This window comes from Acipenser ruthenus, chromosome 35 (genome assembly GCF_902713425.1).
Source record: "Acipenser ruthenus chromosome 35, fAciRut3.2 maternal haplotype, whole genome shotgun sequence".
NCBI lineage: Eukaryota > Metazoa > Chordata > Actinopteri > Acipenseriformes > Acipenseridae > Acipenser > Acipenser ruthenus.
In genome coordinates, this window is record NC_081223.1 from 7,993,447 (window position 1) to 8,010,815 (window position 17,369).

At 40.4% G+C, this 17,369-nt stretch overlaps 17 non-coding genes across 17 annotated transcripts; 9 read left to right on the plus strand and 8 right to left on the minus strand.

The window, feature by feature from the left end:
* Nucleotides 1–529: 529 nt before the first annotated feature.
* LOC131705478 (small nucleolar RNA U3) lies at nucleotides 530–739 on the plus strand. The gene has a single exon (XR_009310433.1). It is a non-coding gene; the product is annotated as a small nucleolar RNA U3 (small nucleolar RNA).
* A 1,092-nt stretch (nucleotides 740–1,831) lies between these two features.
* Nucleotides 1,832–1,913, minus strand: trnas-aga (transfer RNA serine (anticodon AGA)). Its single transcript has one exon. It is a non-coding gene; the product is annotated as a tRNA-Ser (tRNA).
* A 2,153-nt stretch (nucleotides 1,914–4,066) lies between these two features.
* LOC131705393 (small nucleolar RNA U3) lies at nucleotides 4,067–4,281 on the plus strand. Its single transcript, XR_009310350.1, has one exon. It is a non-coding gene; the product is annotated as a small nucleolar RNA U3 (small nucleolar RNA).
* Nucleotides 4,282–4,959: 678 nt separating this feature from the next.
* On the plus strand, nucleotides 4,960–5,041 carry trnal-cag (transfer RNA leucine (anticodon CAG)). The gene has a single exon. It is a non-coding gene; the product is annotated as a tRNA-Leu (tRNA).
* A 332-nt stretch (nucleotides 5,042–5,373) lies between these two features.
* Nucleotides 5,374–5,455, minus strand: trnas-aga (transfer RNA serine (anticodon AGA)). The gene has a single exon. It is a non-coding gene; the product is annotated as a tRNA-Ser (tRNA).
* Nucleotides 5,456–6,100: 645 nt separating this feature from the next.
* trnar-ccu (transfer RNA arginine (anticodon CCU)) lies at nucleotides 6,101–6,173 on the minus strand. Its single transcript has one exon. It is a non-coding gene; the product is annotated as a tRNA-Arg (tRNA).
* A 1,435-nt stretch (nucleotides 6,174–7,608) lies between these two features.
* Nucleotides 7,609–7,823, plus strand: LOC131705394 (small nucleolar RNA U3). Its single transcript, XR_009310351.1, has one exon. It is a non-coding gene; the product is annotated as a small nucleolar RNA U3 (small nucleolar RNA).
* A 678-nt stretch (nucleotides 7,824–8,501) lies between these two features.
* On the plus strand, nucleotides 8,502–8,583 carry trnal-cag (transfer RNA leucine (anticodon CAG)). Its single transcript has one exon. It is a non-coding gene; the product is annotated as a tRNA-Leu (tRNA).
* A 332-nt stretch (nucleotides 8,584–8,915) lies between these two features.
* On the minus strand, nucleotides 8,916–8,997 carry trnas-aga (transfer RNA serine (anticodon AGA)). Its single transcript has one exon. It is a non-coding gene; the product is annotated as a tRNA-Ser (tRNA).
* A 2,153-nt stretch (nucleotides 8,998–11,150) lies between these two features.
* On the plus strand, nucleotides 11,151–11,365 carry LOC131705395 (small nucleolar RNA U3). Its single transcript, XR_009310352.1, has one exon. It is a non-coding gene; the product is annotated as a small nucleolar RNA U3 (small nucleolar RNA).
* A 678-nt stretch (nucleotides 11,366–12,043) lies between these two features.
* Nucleotides 12,044–12,125, plus strand: trnal-cag (transfer RNA leucine (anticodon CAG)). Its single transcript has one exon. It is a non-coding gene; the product is annotated as a tRNA-Leu (tRNA).
* Nucleotides 12,126–12,457: 332 nt separating this feature from the next.
* trnas-aga (transfer RNA serine (anticodon AGA)) lies at nucleotides 12,458–12,539 on the minus strand. The gene has a single exon. It is a non-coding gene; the product is annotated as a tRNA-Ser (tRNA).
* A 645-nt stretch (nucleotides 12,540–13,184) lies between these two features.
* On the minus strand, nucleotides 13,185–13,257 carry trnar-ccu (transfer RNA arginine (anticodon CCU)). The gene has a single exon. It is a non-coding gene; the product is annotated as a tRNA-Arg (tRNA).
* A 1,440-nt stretch (nucleotides 13,258–14,697) lies between these two features.
* On the plus strand, nucleotides 14,698–14,912 carry LOC131705396 (small nucleolar RNA U3). Its single transcript, XR_009310353.1, has one exon. It is a non-coding gene; the product is annotated as a small nucleolar RNA U3 (small nucleolar RNA).
* A 678-nt stretch (nucleotides 14,913–15,590) lies between these two features.
* trnal-cag (transfer RNA leucine (anticodon CAG)) lies at nucleotides 15,591–15,672 on the plus strand. Its single transcript has one exon. It is a non-coding gene; the product is annotated as a tRNA-Leu (tRNA).
* A 332-nt stretch (nucleotides 15,673–16,004) lies between these two features.
* Nucleotides 16,005–16,086, minus strand: trnas-aga (transfer RNA serine (anticodon AGA)). Its single transcript has one exon. It is a non-coding gene; the product is annotated as a tRNA-Ser (tRNA).
* A 645-nt stretch (nucleotides 16,087–16,731) lies between these two features.
* Nucleotides 16,732–16,804, minus strand: trnar-ccu (transfer RNA arginine (anticodon CCU)). The gene has a single exon. It is a non-coding gene; the product is annotated as a tRNA-Arg (tRNA).
* Nucleotides 16,805–17,369: the final 565 nt, after the last annotated feature.

Sequence of the window (17,369 nt, forward strand, 5' to 3'; positions counted from 1 at the left end):
ACAAAAGGACATAGCATGGTTAACAGCACATGCAAGGATGCCTTGTAAAGAGCTGCTCTATAGAAGATATGTGTCGAGGTCGAATGCATGTGTTAGAGGAGAGTGTGGGGCAGAAGAAATGATACAACATGTGTTTTATGAATGAGAGTATGCGAGGAAATGTTGGGAAAGGGTAAATAATTGGACACGGAAATTTATTTAAAAAAAGATTTATGTGTCAATTTAATATTGTATGGGCCGAGAAAAGGGATTAAATCAAATGACAGGGAAAAAAGGATGGCTGATAATTAATTGTGCAAAAGAGGCACTGTGGAGTATTAGAAATCTGAGTATGTTTAAAAATAAAACAAATGTAAATGATTTCTGTAAAATTGTGATTTCTAGGATTAGAGATTATGTGTGGATAGACATAAAGGCTTTGGGCAAAAAGACAGCCTTGAGAAAATGGAAAATGAGAACACCGCGTGAGTTGTTTTTGTAATGTTTCTTTGTATTGGTTTTTGATGTTATGAATGTATTTTGATTTGTTTTGAATTTTTCTAATAAACATTTATATAAAAGCTGGCGAAATGCGTTTCTAAAGTGTTTGGACTCGCTATCCACAAGGAAGAGCGAGAGTGTTCGTTTTTGAGCGTGAAGGAGACAGCGAGTGTTGTTTTTTGGCCAACTGCTCGCTGTTATTGATGACCCCTCCAGTGTCCCTTAGGGGGCTGGAGGAAGCAGACATGTTCTGAGTGGGTATCTTACCAAAAGGTACGAAAGACGAACTACAGTTGCAAAGCACTGCTGCTTTTTCGACGATTTATTAAAACTATCAATCTGACAGAAAACACGGATCACATCAATTGTGATCGGTTTGATATCAATAGGCTTACATGACAGGTATTGTGTATAGACAATGTCATATACATAGAAATGAACACGGACAGTGTTTATTAAGGGCTGACTCATTTAAATGTTCGAGAGATCTAGGTGTACTGGACAAATATGCTGGATTTTTTTCCATGTCGTGATTGTGCCGCCTGTGATAATGCGTTTGAAACTAGAGATAATGTGAGATAATCACTGTTACTGGCGGATTGTTTACAAATGTATTCAATTATGTTACAACTTTTTTGTCTACGAAACATATCTGTAACATTTATGTAATGCCTGTGTGTTTTTTTCATGAAGTTAATTTGCTAACAGACTGTTCTGATTTGTTTCTAACCGTGAAGTGATCGCTCTGTTTGCCGTATATTTTCTTTCTGTAAGAGGAGTGTCCTTGTGATCCCATATAGAATGCGACGAAACAGGTCGCCCTCCTTAATAGAAAGAGAAAAAGAATGTGTTCACGCACACACCAGGTGATTTACTGCAGCGTCAGACATTGGAGGTTCAGCAGTGTACTGCAGTGTTGTGCAAAGTCGTTGGTGTAAGTCAGGATTGCCGAGCGGTCTAAGACGCTGCGTTCAGGTCGCAGTTCTCTAGAGGCGTGGGTTTGAATCCCGCTTCTGACAAATCTGTTTGTTCATTTATTTCTTAAAACGTCCACCGGATGCTTGGTAATTTGATTTGTTTTTCTTGTTAGTATTCAAATCACAAGGTCGTTAAATGAGAGAAAGTCACCGCAAGCCTGCACCTCACCACATCCTTCGCAGGTTCGATCCCCGTACGGGCCATGGCTTTTCTTCTTTAAAGAAACCACAGCATTTGTAATGGTGCCAAAATGAACAATCTTTAACAAAATGAACCGAAGCGATATGAAGTACAACCAGTAATATTTCAGACTTCCTGAGCTTTAAACATGTATTAACAATGAACACATACAATCAATTAAAAACAAAGCTTACGTAGTCGGCAGGATTCGAACATGCGCGGGGAAACCCCAATGGATTTCTAGTCCATCGCCTTAACCACTCGGCCACGACTACATGCTCGCACGATTGTTTGTGAAAACATCCAAAAGAAGTAAATGACACCCGCAGTAATGTTGTAGATGGCAGTAGGGCTAACTAATGAACCGAAGTCAAATGCCTTTGTTGAAACTCTGTCAGAATTGTACAAGGCAAGCACACGTGGGAAATGTAAATACAATATAATTTCTGTTAACGTTCATAATAATGAATACATCATTATTTCAAAATACGTAGCTATTTAACTGATCTTTTCAAAAAACACCCCCATCCACAAAAACAGAGTAGTTATTTATTTCAACGGAAAAATTGACTTGCTTCATGGCTGCTGCCAGAGCACTCGAGCACGTTCTGGAAAGCGTGAGCGGACTTAGCAGATAACAAGATCTACAAAATATCACATGCTAATAAAACATACCATAATTATGTTCGTTTTTATTATACATGGCGACTTACAGAGACTAGGGTGTGTGAACTATGCATCAGCTGCAGAGTCACTTACAGTTACATCTCACCCGAAAACGGAGCACAAGGAAGTGAAGTGACTTGCTCAGGGTCACACAATGAGTCAGTGGCTGAGGTGGGATTTGTACCGGGGGACCTCCTGGTTACAAGCCCTTTATCTTTAACCACTGGACCACGCAGCCTCCTATAACAAATTCACACCCCAGATGGGACTCGCACCCACAATCTCAGGCTTAGGAGGCCAGTGCCTTATCCATTAGGCCACAAGGGCTGACAGGAAAAACACATTTGGTAGTACTAAAGAAAGTGGGAACAATAGTATCGTGGTTTAATACATACTATCCAAGCCATCGTTGGTGTTCAAACACAGCAGAGTGTTACATTGGGAAAGGGCCGTACTTGTCAGTACTTATTTGACATTCATGTGGGAAGATTTAAGATTGTGAAGAAGTTTAAATATGCTGCGTATTTGCGCATTGGGAACCTTACATAATTAGGTTTTTGATTAATGCCACTTTCTTACGGACAGTAATCAAGGTGACGCTACAAGACCAGAGCCAATAAAGCAATTATTTTCCTGTCATTTCATTACCATATTCTAGTGTGCTTGTTCAGAATATGCGTGAATCGTGAAAACATCTTGCCAATATGTGAACAAAGCCAGCATTCACTTTATTGATCACCATGTGGATTAACCGCTATTGGAAAACAGATGATTGTGTTAAAGATGTTAATAGATTTTTAATGTACACGTTTTAGAGCTAAACATTTGTTGGGACAGTTCAAGCGCTGTAGCAGTGTTTAACTATTTCCTGGATGTTTGCCTTTTGGTCTTACTCTAGAAAAAGTAATAATAATACTAAAAAGTAGGCAAAACCATTTTTTGAGAAACCGCATTTGGGAGAAAAACTAACAGTTTGGAAACACATTTGCAAAGGCATTGGATTCTATTGTGGTGTTTCCGAACTGTTGAACGTTTCTCATTACATGCATGTTTACTGGCTTGACAAAAAGGCGATTGACGAAAAGAATGCTGTCTCGATAGAAAAATCGCGTCAAGCAGAAATAGCTCAGCTGGGCGAGTGTTAGACTGTAACGGTCCCTGCATCGATACCGGGTTTTTGCAAACAGCACGACTAGGGTTTTTTTTTTTTTTAATTAATTTTTTTAAATAAAAAAACAGCACATTTTTTCTTCAGTGTAATTGGAGGAAATAAAAAAGTATTATACTGCCATTTTCTAATGCGATAAAGAAATGCAAAAAGCATCATCCCTGCGTGGGCTTGAAACACCAACCTTTTGATTAACAGCCGAACGTGCTAACCGATTATGGTGTTTTATTGGATAACACCCTGGGAGCTCGACAGAACAGTGTGTATGCATATTGCTAAAATGGAAACCAAATATACACGATTCAAATGGGAATCGTATTCAGATTTTAAGCACAAATTTGATAGACTTCACAGTGCAAAGGAGGAAGGCAGACAATGCAAATGAGGCAACTGGCTCCTACATTTTAAATCATACGAGAAACTTGAACCCAATTAAGCTTTTAACCGCCTGCAGTCTGGAATGAGTTTGAAATGTTGTTGTAACACCGCACTGGGCTAAGCAATTGCATTATATGAAAGTTCCTGTTAATTTGTCAGCGGCACAGCTACCGGTGCCATTCAGAGTTGGAGGGAGACGGTCGGCCACTTGCCCATAAAACAATACTTTCAGGGATCATTTCTATAGCGATTTGCTAGCGAAATGCGTTTTTAAAGTGTTTGGACTCGCTAGCCACGAGGAAGAGTGAGAGTGTTCGCTTTTGAGCGTGAAGGAGACAGTGAGTGTTGTTTTTGGCCAACTGCTCGCTGTTATTGATGACCCCTCCAGTGTTCCTTAGGGGGATGGAGGAAGCGGACACGTTCTGAGTGGGTATCTTACCAAGAGGTACGCAAGACGAACTACAGTTGCAAAGCACTGCTGCTTTTTCGATGATTGATTAAAACTATCAATCTGACTGAAAACACGGATCACATCAATTGTGATCGGTTTGATACCAATCGGCTCACATGACAGGTATTGTGGATAGACAATGTCAGATACACAGAAATGAACACGGACAGTGTTTATTAAGGGCTGACTCATTTAAATGTTCGAGAGATCTAGGTGTACTGGACAAATATACTGGATTTTTTCCATGTCGTAATTGTGCCGCCTGTGATAATGCGTTTGAAACTAGAGATAATGTGAGATAATCACTGTTACTGGCGGATTGTTTACAAATGTACTCAATTATGTTACAACTGTTTTGTCTACGAAACATATCTGTAACATTTATGTAATGCCTGTGTGGTTTTTTCATGAAGTTAATTTGCTAACAGACTGTTCTGATTTGTTTCTAACCGTGAAGCGATCGCTCTGTTTGCCGTATATTTTCTTTCTGTAAGAGGGGTGTCCTTGTGATCCCATATAGAATGCGACGAAACAGGTCGCCCTCCTTAATAGAAAGAGAAAAAGAATAAGTTCACGCACACACCAGGTGATTTACTGCAGCGTCAGACATTGGAGGTTCAGCAGTGTACTGCATTGTTGGGCATAGTCGTCGGTGTCAGTTAGGATGGCCGAGCGGTCTAAGGCGCTGCGTTCAGGTCGCAGTCTCTCTGGAGGCGTGGGTTCGAATCCCACTTCTGACAAATCTTTTTGTTCATTTATTTCTTAAAACGTCCACCGAATGCTTGGTAATTTGATTTGTTTTTCTTGTTAGTATTCAAATCACAAGGTCGTTAAATGAGAGAAAGTCACCGCAAGCCTGCACCTCACCACATCCTTCGCGGGTTCGATCCCCGTACGGGCCATGGCTTTTCTTCTTTAAAGAAACCACAGCATTTGTAATGGTGCCAAAATGAACAATCTTTAACAAAATGAACCGAAGCGATATGAAGTACAACCAGTAATATTTCAGACTTCCTGCGCTTTAAACATGTATTAACTATGAACACATACAATCAATTAAAAACAAAGCTTACGTAGTTGGCAGGATTCGAACCTGCGCGGGGAAACCCCAATGGATTTCTAGTCCATCGCCTTAACCACTCGGCCACGACTACATGCTCGCACGATTGTTTGTGAAAACATCCAAAAGAAGTAAATGACACCCGCAGTAATGTTGTAGATGGCAGTAGGGCTAACTAATGAACCGAAGTCAAATGCCTTTGTTGAAACTCTGTCAGAATTGTACAAGGCAAGCACACGTGGGAAATGTAAATACAATATAATTTCTGTTAACGTTCATAATAATGAATACATCATTATTTCAAAATACGTAGCTATTTAACTGATCTTTTCAAAAAACACCCCCATCCACAAAAACAGAGTAGTTATTTATTTCAACGGAAAAATTGACTTGCTTCATGGCTGCTGCCAGAGCACTCGAGCACGTTCTGGAAAGCGTGAGCGGACTTAGCAGATAACAAGATCTACAAAATATCACATGCTAATAAAACATACCATAATTATGTTCGTTTTTATTATACATGGCGACTTACAGAGACTAGGGTGTGTGAACTATGCATCAGCTGCAGAGTCACTTACAGTTACATCTCACCCGAAAACGGAGCACAAGGAAGTGAAGTGACTTGCTCAGGGTCACACAATGAGTCAGTGGCTGAGGTGGGATTTGTACCGGGGGACCTCCTGGTTACAAGCCCTTTATCTTTAACCACTGGACCACGCAGCCTCCTATAACAAAATCACACCCCAGATGGGACTCGAACCCACAATCTCAGGCTTAGGAGGCCAGTGCCTTATCCATTAGGCCACAAGGGCTGACAGGAAAAACACATTTGGTAGTACTAAAGAAAGTGGGAACAATAGTATCGTGGTTTAATACATACTATCCAAGCCATCGTTGGTGTTCAAACACAGCAGAGTGTTACATTGGGAAAGGGCCGTACTTGTCAGTACTTATTTGACATTCATGTGGGAAGATTTAAGATTGTGAAGAAGTTTAAATATGCTGCGTATTTGCGCATTGGGAACCTTACATAATTAGGTTTTTGATTAATGCCACTTTCTTACGGACAGTAATCAAGGTGACGCTACAAGACCAGAGCCAATAAAGCAGTTATTTTCCTGTCATTTCATTACCATATTCTAGTGTGCTTGTTCAGAATATGCGTGAATCGTGAAAACATCTTGCCAATATGTGAACAAAGCCAGCATTCACTTTATTGATCACCATGTGGATTAACCGCTATTGGAAAACAGATGATTGTGTTAAAGATGTTAATAGATTTTTAATGTACACGTTTTAGAGCTAAACGTTTGTTGGGACAGTTCAAGCGCTGTAGCAGTGTTTAACTATTTCCTGGATGTTTGCCTTTTGGTCTTACTCTAGAAAAAGTAATAATAATACTAAAAAGTAGGCAAAACCATTTTTTGAGAAACCGCATTTGGGAGAAAAACTAACAGTTTGGAAACACATTTGCAAAGGCATTGGATTCTATTGTGGTGTTTCCGAACTGTTGAACGTTTCTCATTACATGCATGTTTACTGGCTTGACAAAAAGGCGATTGACGAAAAGAATGCTGTCTCGATAGAAAAATCGCGTCAAGCAGAAATAGCTCAGCTGGGCGAGTGTTAGACTGTAACGGTCCCTGCATCGATACCGGGTTTTTGCAAACAGCACGACTAGGGTTTTTTTTTTTTTTAATTAATTTTTTTAAATAAAAAAACAGCACATTTTTTCTTCAGTGTAATTGGAGGAAATAAAAAAGTATTATACTGCCATTTTCTAATGCGATAAAGAAATGCAAAAAGCATCATCCCTGCGTGGGCTTGAAACACCAACCTTTTGATTAACAGCCGAACGTGCTAACCGATTATGGTGTTTTATTGGATAACACCCTGGGAGCTCGACAGAACAGTGTGTATGCATATTGCTAAAATGGAAACCAAATATACACGATTCAAATGGGAATCGTATTCAGATTTTAAGCACAAATTTGATAGACTTCACAGTGCAAAGGAGGAAGGCAGACAATGCAAATGAGGCAACTGGCTCCTACATTTTAAATCATACGAGAAACTTGAACCCAATTAAGCTTTTAACCGCCTGCAGTCTGGAATGAGTTTGAAATGTTGTTGTAACACCGCACTGGGCTAAGCAATTGCATTATATGAAAGTTCCTGTTAATTTGTCAGCGGCACAGCTACCGGTGCCATTCAGAGTTGGAGGGAGACGGTCGGCCACTTGCCCATAAAACAATACTTTCAGGGATCATTTCTATAGCGATTTGCTAGCGAAATGCGTTTTTAAAGTGTTTGGACTCGCTAGCCACGAGGAAGAGTGAGAGTGTTCGCTTTTGAGCGTGAAGGAGACAGTGAGTGTTGTTTTTGGCCAACTGCTCGCTGTTATTGATGACCCCTCCAGTGTTCCTTAGGGGGATGGAGGAAGCGGACACGTTCTGAGTGGGTATCTTACCAAGAGGTACGCAAGACGAACTACAGTTGCAAAGCACTGCTGCTTTTTCGATGATTGATTAAAACTATCAATCTGACTGAAAACACGGATCACATCAATTGTGATCGGTTTGATACCAATCGGCTCACATGACAGGTATTGTGGATAGACAATGTCAGATACACAGAAATGAACACGGACAGTGTTTATTAAGGGCTGACTCATTTAAATGTTCGAGAGATCTAGGTGTACTGGACAAATATACTGGATTTTTTCCATGTCGTAATTGTGCCGCCTGTGATAATGCGTTTGAAACTAGAGATAATGTGAGATAATCACTGTTACTGGCGGATTGTTTACAAATGTACTCAATTATGTTACAACTGTTTTGTCTACGAAACATATCTGTAACATTTATGTAATGCCTGTGTGGTTTTTTCATGAAGTTAATTTGCTAACAGACTGTTCTGATTTGTTTCTAACCGTGAAGCGATCGCTCTGTTTGCCGTATATTTTCTTTCTGTAAGAGGGGTGTCCTTGTGATCCCATATAGAATGCGACGAAACAGGTCGCCCTCCTTAATAGAAAGAGAAAAAGAATAAGTTCACGCACACACCAGGTGATTTACTGCAGCGTCAGACATTGGAGGTTCAGCAGTGTACTGCATTGTTGGGCATAGTCGTCGGTGTCAGTTAGGATGGCCGAGCGGTCTAAGGCGCTGCGTTCAGGTCGCAGTCTCTCTGGAGGCGTGGGTTCGAATCCCACTTCTGACAAATCTTTTTGTTCATTTATTTCTTAAAACGTCCACCGAATGCTTGGTAATTTGATTTGTTTTTCTTGTTAGTATTCAAATCACAAGGTCGTTAAATGAGAGAAAGTCACCGCAAGCCTGCACCTCACCACATCCTTCGCGGGTTCGATCCCCGTACGGGCCATGGCTTTTCTTCTTTAAAGAAACCACAGCATTTGTAATGGTGCCAAAATGAACAATCTTTAACAAAATGAACCGAAGCGATATGAAGTACAACCAGTAATATTTCAGACTTCCTGCGCTTTAAACATGTATTAACTATGAACACATACAATCAATTAAAAACAAAGCTTACGTAGTTGGCAGGATTCGAACCTGCGCGGGGAAACCCCAATGGATTTCTAGTCCATCGCCTTAACCACTCGGCCACGACTACATGCTCGCACGATTGTTTGTGAAAACATCCAAAAGAAGTAAATGACACCCGCAGTAATGTTGTAGATGGCAGTAGGGCTAACTAATGAACCGAAGTCAAATGCCTTTGTTGAAACTCTGTCAGAATTGTACAAGGCAAGCACACGTGGGAAATGTAAATACAATATAATTTCTGTTAACGTTCATAATAATGAATACATCATTATTTCAAAATACGTAGCTATTTAACTGATCTTTTCAAAAAACACCCCCATCCACAAAAACAGAGTAGTTATTTATTTCAACGGAAAAATTGACTTGCTTCATGGCTGCTGCCAGAGCACTCGAGCACGTTCTGGAAAGCGTGAGCGGACTTAGCAGATAACAAGATCTACAAAATATCACATGCTAATAAAACATACCATAATTATGTTCGTTTTTATTATACATGGCGACTTACAGAGACTAGGGTGTGTGAACTATGCATCAGCTGCAGAGTCACTTACAGTTACATCTCACCCGAAAACGGAGCACAAGGAAGTGAAGTGACTTGCTCAGGGTCACACAATGAGTCAGTGGCTGAGGTGGGATTTGTACCGGGGGACCTCCTGGTTACAAGCCCTTTATCTTTAACCACTGGACCACGCAGCCTCCTATAACAAATTCACACCCCAGATGGGACTCGCACCCACAATCTCAGGCTTAGGAGGCCAGTGCCTTATCCATTAGGCCACAAGGGCTGACAGGAAAAACACATTTGGTAGTACTAAAGAAAGTGGGAACAATAGTATCGTGGTTTAATACATACTATCCAAGCCATCGTTGGTGTTCAAACACAGCAGAGTGTTACATTGGGAAAGGGCCGTACTTGTCAGTACTTATTTGACATTCATGTGGGAAGATTTAAGATTGTGAAGAAGTTTAAATATGCTGCGTATTTGCGCATTGGGAACCTTACATAATTAGGTTTTTGATTAATGCCACTTTCTTACGGACAGTAATCAAGGTGACGCTACAAGACCAGAGCCAATAAAGCAATTATTTTCCTGTCATTTCATTACCATATTCTAGTGTGCTTGTTCAGAATATGCGTGAATCATGAAAACATCTTGCCAATATGTGAACAAAGCCAGCATTCACTTTATTGATCACCATGTGGATTAACCGCTATTGGAAAACAGATGATTGTGTTAAAGATGTTAATAGATTTTTAATGTACACGTTTTAGAGCTAAACATTTGTTGGGACAGTTCAAGCGCTGTAGCAGTGTTTAACTATTTCCTGGATGTTTGCCTTTTGGTCTTACTCTAGAAAAAGTAATAATAATACTAAAAAGGAGGCAAAACCATTTTTTGAGAAACCGCATTTGGGAGAAAAACTAACAGTTTGGAAACACATTTGCAAAGGCATTGGATTCTATTGTGGTGTTTCCGAACTGTTGAACGTTTCTCATTACATGCATGTTTACTGGCTTGACAAAAAGGCGATTGACGAAAAGAATGCTGTCTCGATAGAAAAATCGCGTCAAGCAGAAATAGCTCAGCTGGGCGAGTGTTAGACTGTAACGGTCCCTGCATCGATACCGGGTTTTTGCAAACAGCACGACTAGGGTTTTTTTTTTTTTTAATTAATTTTTTTAAATAAAAAAACAGCACATTTTTTCTTCAGTGTAATTGGAGGAAATAAAAAAGTATTATACTGCCATTTTCTAATGCGATAAAGAAATGCAAAAAGCATCATCCCTGCGTGGGCTTGAAACACCAACCTTTTGATTAACAGCCGAACGTGCTAACCGATTATGGTGTTTTATTGGATAACACCCTGGGAGCTCGACAGAACAGTGTGTATGCATATTGCTAAAATGGAAACCAAATATACACGATTCAAATGGGAATCGTATTCAGATTTTAAGCACAAATTTGATAGACTTCACAGTGCAAAGGAGGAAGGCAGACAATGCAAATGAGGCAACTGGCTCCTACATTTTAAATCATACGAGAAACTTGAACCCAATTAAGCTTTTAACCGCCTGCAGTCTGGAATGAGTTTGAAATGTTGTTGTAACACCGCACTGGGCTAAGCAATTGCATTATATGAAAGTTCCTGTTAATTTGTCAGCGGCACAGCTACCGGTGCCATTCAGAGTTGGAGGGAGACGGTCGGCCACTTGCCCATAAAACAATACTTTCAGGGATCATTTCTATAGCGATTTGCTAGCGAAATGCGTTTTTAAAGTGTTTGGACTCGCTAGCCACGAGGAAGAGTGAGAGTGTTCGCTTTTGAGCGTGAAGGAGACAGTGAGTGTTGTTTTTGGCCAACTGCTCGCTGTTATTGATGACCCCTCCAGTGTTCCTTAGGGGGATGGAGGAAGCGGACACGTTCTGAGTGGGTATCTTACCAAGAGGTACGCAAGACGAACTACAGTTGCAAAGCACTGCTGCTTTTTCGATGATTGATTAAAACTATCAATCTGACTGAAAACACGGATCACATCAATTGTGATCGGTTTGATACCAATCGGCTCACATGACAGGTATTGTGGATAGACAATGTCAGATACACAGAAATGAACACGGACAGTGTTTATTAAGGGCTGACTCATTTAAATGTTCGAGAGATCTAGGTGTACTGGACAAATATACTGGATTTTTTCCATGTCGTAATTGTGCCGCCTGTGATAATGCGTTTGAAACTAGAGATAATGTGAGATAATCACTGTTACTGGCGGATTGTTTACAAATGTACTCAATTATGTTACAACTGTTTTGTCTACGAAACATATCTGTAACATTTATGTAATGCCTGTGTGGTTTTTTCATGAAGTTAATTTGCTAACAGACTGTTCTGATTTGTTTCTAACCGTGAAGCGATCGCTCTGTTTGCCGTATATTTTCTTTCTGTAAGAGGGGTGTCCTTGTGATCCCATATAGAATGCGACGAAACAGGTCGCCCTCCTTAATAGAAAGAGAAAAAGAATAAGTTCACGCACACACCAGGTGATTTACTGCAGCGTCAGACATTGGAGGTTCAGCAGTGTACTGCATTGTTGGGCATAGTCGTCGGTGTCAGTTAGGATGGCCGAGCGGTCTAAGGCGCTGCGTTCAGGTCGCAGTCTCTCTGGAGGCGTGGGTTCGAATCCCACTTCTGACAAATCTTTTTGTTCATTTATTTCTTAAAACGTCCACCGAATGCTTGGTAATTTGATTTGTTTTTCTTGTTAGTATTCAAATCACAAGGTCGTTAAATGAGAGAAAGTCACCGCAAGCCTGCACCTCACCACATCCTTCGCGGGTTCGATCCCCGTACGGGCCATGGCTTTTCTTCTTTAAAGAAACCACAGCATTTGTAATGGTGCCAAAATGAACAATCTTTAACAAAATGAACCGAAGCGATATGAAGTACAACCAGTAATATTTCAGACTTCCTGCGCTTTAAACATGTATTAACTATGAACACATACAATCAATTAAAAACAAAGCTTACGTAGTTGGCAGGATTCGAACCTGCGCGGGGAAACCCCAATGGATTTCTAGTCCATCGCCTTAACCACTCGGCCACGACTACATGCTCGCACGATTGTTTGTGAAAACATCCAAAAGAAGTAAATGACACCCGCAGTAATGTTGTAGATGGCAGTAGGGCTAACTAATGAACCGAAGTCAAATGCCTTTGTTGAAACTCTGTCAGAATTGTACAAGGCAAGCACACGTGGGAAATGTAAATACAATATAATTTCTGTTAACGTTCATAATAATGAATACATCATTATTTCAAAATACGTAGCTATTTAACTGATCTTTTCAAAAAACACCCCCATCCACAAAAACAGAGTAGTTATTTATTTCAACGGAAAAATTGACTTGCTTCATGGCTGCTGCCAGAGCACTCGAGCACGTTCTGGAAAGCGTGAGCGGACTTAGCAGATAACAAGATCTACAAAATATCACATGCTAATAAAACATACCATAATTATGTTCGTTTTTATTATACATGGCGACTTACAGAGACTAGGGTGTGTGAACTATGCATCAGCTGCAGAGTCACTTACAGTTACATCTCACCCGAAAACGGAGCACAAGGAAGTGAAGTGACTTGCTCAGGGTCACACAATGAGTCAGTGGCTGAGGTGGGATTTGTACCGGGGGACCTCCTGGTTACAAGCCCTTTATCTTTAACCACTGGACCACGCAGCCTCCTATAACAAAATCACACCCCAGATGGGACTCGAACCCACAATCTCAGGCTTAGGAGGCCAGTGCCTTATCCATTAGGCCACAAGGGCTGACAGGAAAAACACATTTGTTAGTACTAAAGAAAGTGGGAACAATAGTATCGTGGTTTAATACATACTATCCAAGCCATCGTTGGTGTTCAAACACAGCAGAGTGTTACATTGGGAAAGGGCCGTACTTGTCAGTACTTATTTGACATTCATGTGGGAAGATTTAAGATTGTGAAGAAGTTTAAATATGCTGCGTATTTGCGCATTGGGAACCTTACATAATTAGGTTTTTGATTAATGCCACTTTCTTACGGACAGTAATCAAGGTGACGCTACAAGACCAGAGCCAATAAAGCAGTTATTTTCCTGTCATTTCATTACCATATTCTAGTGTGCTTGTTCAGAATATGCGTGAATCGTGAAAACATCTTGCCAATATGTGAACAAAGCCAGCATTCACTTTATTGATCACCATGTGGATTAACCGCTATTGGAAAACAGATGATTGTGTTAAAGATGTTAATAGATTTTTAATGTACACGTTTTAGAGCTAAACGTTTGTTGGGACAGTTCAAGCGCTGTAGCAGTGTTTAACTATTTCCTGGATGTTTGCCTTTTGGTCTTACTCTAGAAAAAGTAATAATAATACTAAAAAGTAGGCAAAACCATTTTTTGAGAAACCGCATTTGGGAGAAAAACTAACAGTTTGGAAACACATTTGCAAAGGCATTGGATTCTATTGTGGTGTTTCCGAACTGTTGAACGTTTCTCATTACATGCATGTTTACTGGCTTGACAAAAAGGCGATTGACGAAAAGAATGCTGTCTCGATAGAAAAATCGCGTCAAGCAGAAATAGCTCAGCTGGGCGAGTGTTAGACTGTAACGGTCCCTGCATCGATACCGGGTTTTTGCAAACAGCACGACTAGGTTTTTTTTGTTTTTTTTTTAATTAATTTTTTGAATTAAAAAAAAACAGCACATTTTTTCTTCAGTGTAATTGGAGGAAATAAAAAGTATTATAGTGCCATTTTCTAATGCGATAAAGAAATGCAAAAAGCATCATCCCTGCGTGGGCTTGAAACACCAACCTTTTGATTAACAGCCGAACGTGCTAACCGAGTATGGTGTATTATTGGATAACACCCTGGGAGCTCGACAGAACAGTGTGTATGCATATTGCTAAAATGGAAACCAAATATACACGATTCAAATGGGAATCGTATTCAGATTTTAAGCACAAATTTGATAGACTTCACAGTGCAAAGGAGGAAGGCAGACAATGCAAATGAGGCAACTGGCTCCTACATTTTAAATCATACGAGAAACTTGAACCCAATTAAGCTTTTAACCGCCTGCAGTCTGGAATGAGTTTGAAATGTTGTTGTAACACCGCACTGGGCTAAGCAATTGCATTATATGAAAGTTCCTGTTAATTTGTCAGCGGCACAGCTACCGGTGCCATTCAGAGTTGGAGGGAGACGGTCGGCAACTTACCCATAAAACAATACTTTCAGGGATCATTTCTATAGCGATTTGCTAGCGAAATGCGTTTTTAAAGTGTTTGGACTCGCTAGCCACGAGGAAGAGTGAGAGTGTTCGCTTTTGAGCGTGAAGGAGACAGTGAGTGTTGTTTTTGGCCAACTGCTCGCTGTTATTGATGACCCCTCCAGTGTTCCTTAGGGGGATGGAGGAAGCGGACACGTTCTGAGTGGGTATCTTACCAAGAGGTACGCAAGACGAACTACAGTTGCAAAGCACTGCTGCTTTTTCGATGATTGATTAAAACTATCAATCTGACTGAAAACACGGATCACATCAATTGTGATCGGTTTGATACCAATCGGCTCACATGACAGGTATTGTGGATAGACAATGTCAGATACACAGAAATGAACACGGACAGTGTTTATTAAGGGCTGACTCATTTAAATGTTCGAGAGATCTAGGTGTACTGGACAAATATACTGGATTTTTTCCATGTCGTAATTGTGCCGCCTGTGATAATGCGTTTGAAACTAGAGATGGTGTGAGATAATCACTGTTACTGGCGGATTGTTTACAAATGTACTCAATTATGTTACAACTGTTTTGTCTACGAAACATATCTGTAACATTTATGTAATGCCTGTGTGTTTTTTTCATGAAGTTAATTTGCTAACAGACTGTTCTGATTTGTTTCTAACCGTGAAGCGATCGCTCTGTTTGCCGTATATTTTCTTTCTGTAAGAGGGGTGTCCTTGTGATCCCATATAGAATGCGACGAAACAGGTCGCCCTCCTTAATAGAAAGAGAAAAAGAATAAGTTCACGCACACACCAGGTGATTTACTGCAGCGTCAGACATTGGAGGTTCAGCAGTGTACTGCAGTGTTGGGCACAGTCGTCGGTGTCGGTCAGGATGGCCGAGCGGTCTAAGGCGCTGCGTTCAGGTCGCAGTCTTTCTGGAGGCGTGGGTTCGAATCCCACTTCTGACAAATCTTTTTGTTCATTTATTTCTTAAAACGTCCACCGAATGCTTGGTAATTTGATTTGTTTTTCTTGTTAGTATTCAAATCACAAGGTCGTTAAATGAGAGAAAGTCACCGCAAGCCTGCACCTCACCACATCCTTCGCGGGTTCGATCCCCGTACGGGCCATGGCTTTTCTTCTTTAAAGAAACCACAGCATTTGTAATGGTGCCAAAATGAACAATCTTTAACAAAATGAACCGAAGCGATATGAAGTACAACCAGTAATATTTCAGACTTCCTGAGCTTTAAACATGTATTAACTATGAACACATACAATCAATTAAAAACAAAGCTTACATAGTCGGCATTATTCGAACCTGCGCGGGGAAACCCCAATGGATTTCTAGTCCATCGCCTTAACCACTCGGCCACGACTACATGCTCGCACGATTGTTTGTGAAAACATCCAAAAGAAGTAAATGACACCCGCAGTAATGTTGTAGATGGCAGTAGGGCTAACTAATGAACCGAAGTCAAATGCCTTTGTTGAAACTCTGTCAGAATTGTACAAGGCAAGCACACGTGGGAAATGTAAATACAATATAATTTCTGTTAACGTTCATAATAATGAATACATCATTATTTCAAAATACGTAGCTATTTAACTGATCTTTTCAAAAAACACCCCCATCCACAAAAACAGAGTAGTTATTTATTTCAACTGAAAAATTGACTTGCTTCATGGCTGCTGCCAGAGCACTCGAGCGCGTTCTGGAAAGCGTGAGCGGACTTAGCAGATAACAAGATATACAAAATATCACATGCTAATAAAACATACCATAATTATGTTCGTTTTTATTATACACGGCGACTTACAGAGACTAGGGTGTGTGAACTATGCATCAGCTGCAGAGTCACTTACAGTTACATCTCACCCGAAAACGGAGCACAAGGAAGTGAAGTGACTTGCTCAGGGTCACACAATGAGTCAATAGCTGAGGTGGGATTTGTACCGGGGGACCTCCTGGTTACAAGCCCTTTATCTTTAACCACTGGACCACGCAGCCTCCTATAACAAAATCACACCCCAGATGGGACTCGAACCCACAATCTCAGGCTTAGGAGGCCAGTGCCTTATCCATTAGGCCACAAGGGCTGACAGGAAAAACACATTTGTTAGTACTAAAGAAAGTGGGAACAATAGTATCGTGGTTTAATACATACTATCCAAGCCATCGTTGGTGTTCAAACACAGCAGAGTGTTACATTGGGAAAGGGCCGTACTTGTCAGTACTTATTTGACATTCATGTGGGAAGATTTAAGATTGTGAAGAAGTTTAAATATGCTGCGTATTTGCGCATTGGGAACCTTACATAATTAGGTTTTTGATTAATGCCACTTTCTTACGGACAGTAATCAAGGTGACGCTACAAGACCAGAGCCAATAAAGCAGTTATTTTCCTGTCATTTCATTACCATATTCTAGTGTGCTTGTTCAGAATATGCGTGAATCGTGAAAACATTTTGCCAATATGTGAACAAAGCCAGCATTCACTTTATTGATCACCATGTGGATTAACCGCTATTGGAAAACAGATGATTGTGTTAAAGATGTTAATAGATTTTTAATGTACACGTTTTAGAGCTAAACGTTTGTTCGGACAGTTCAAGCGCTGTAGCAGTGTTTAACTATTTCCTGGATGTTTGCCTTTTGGTCTTA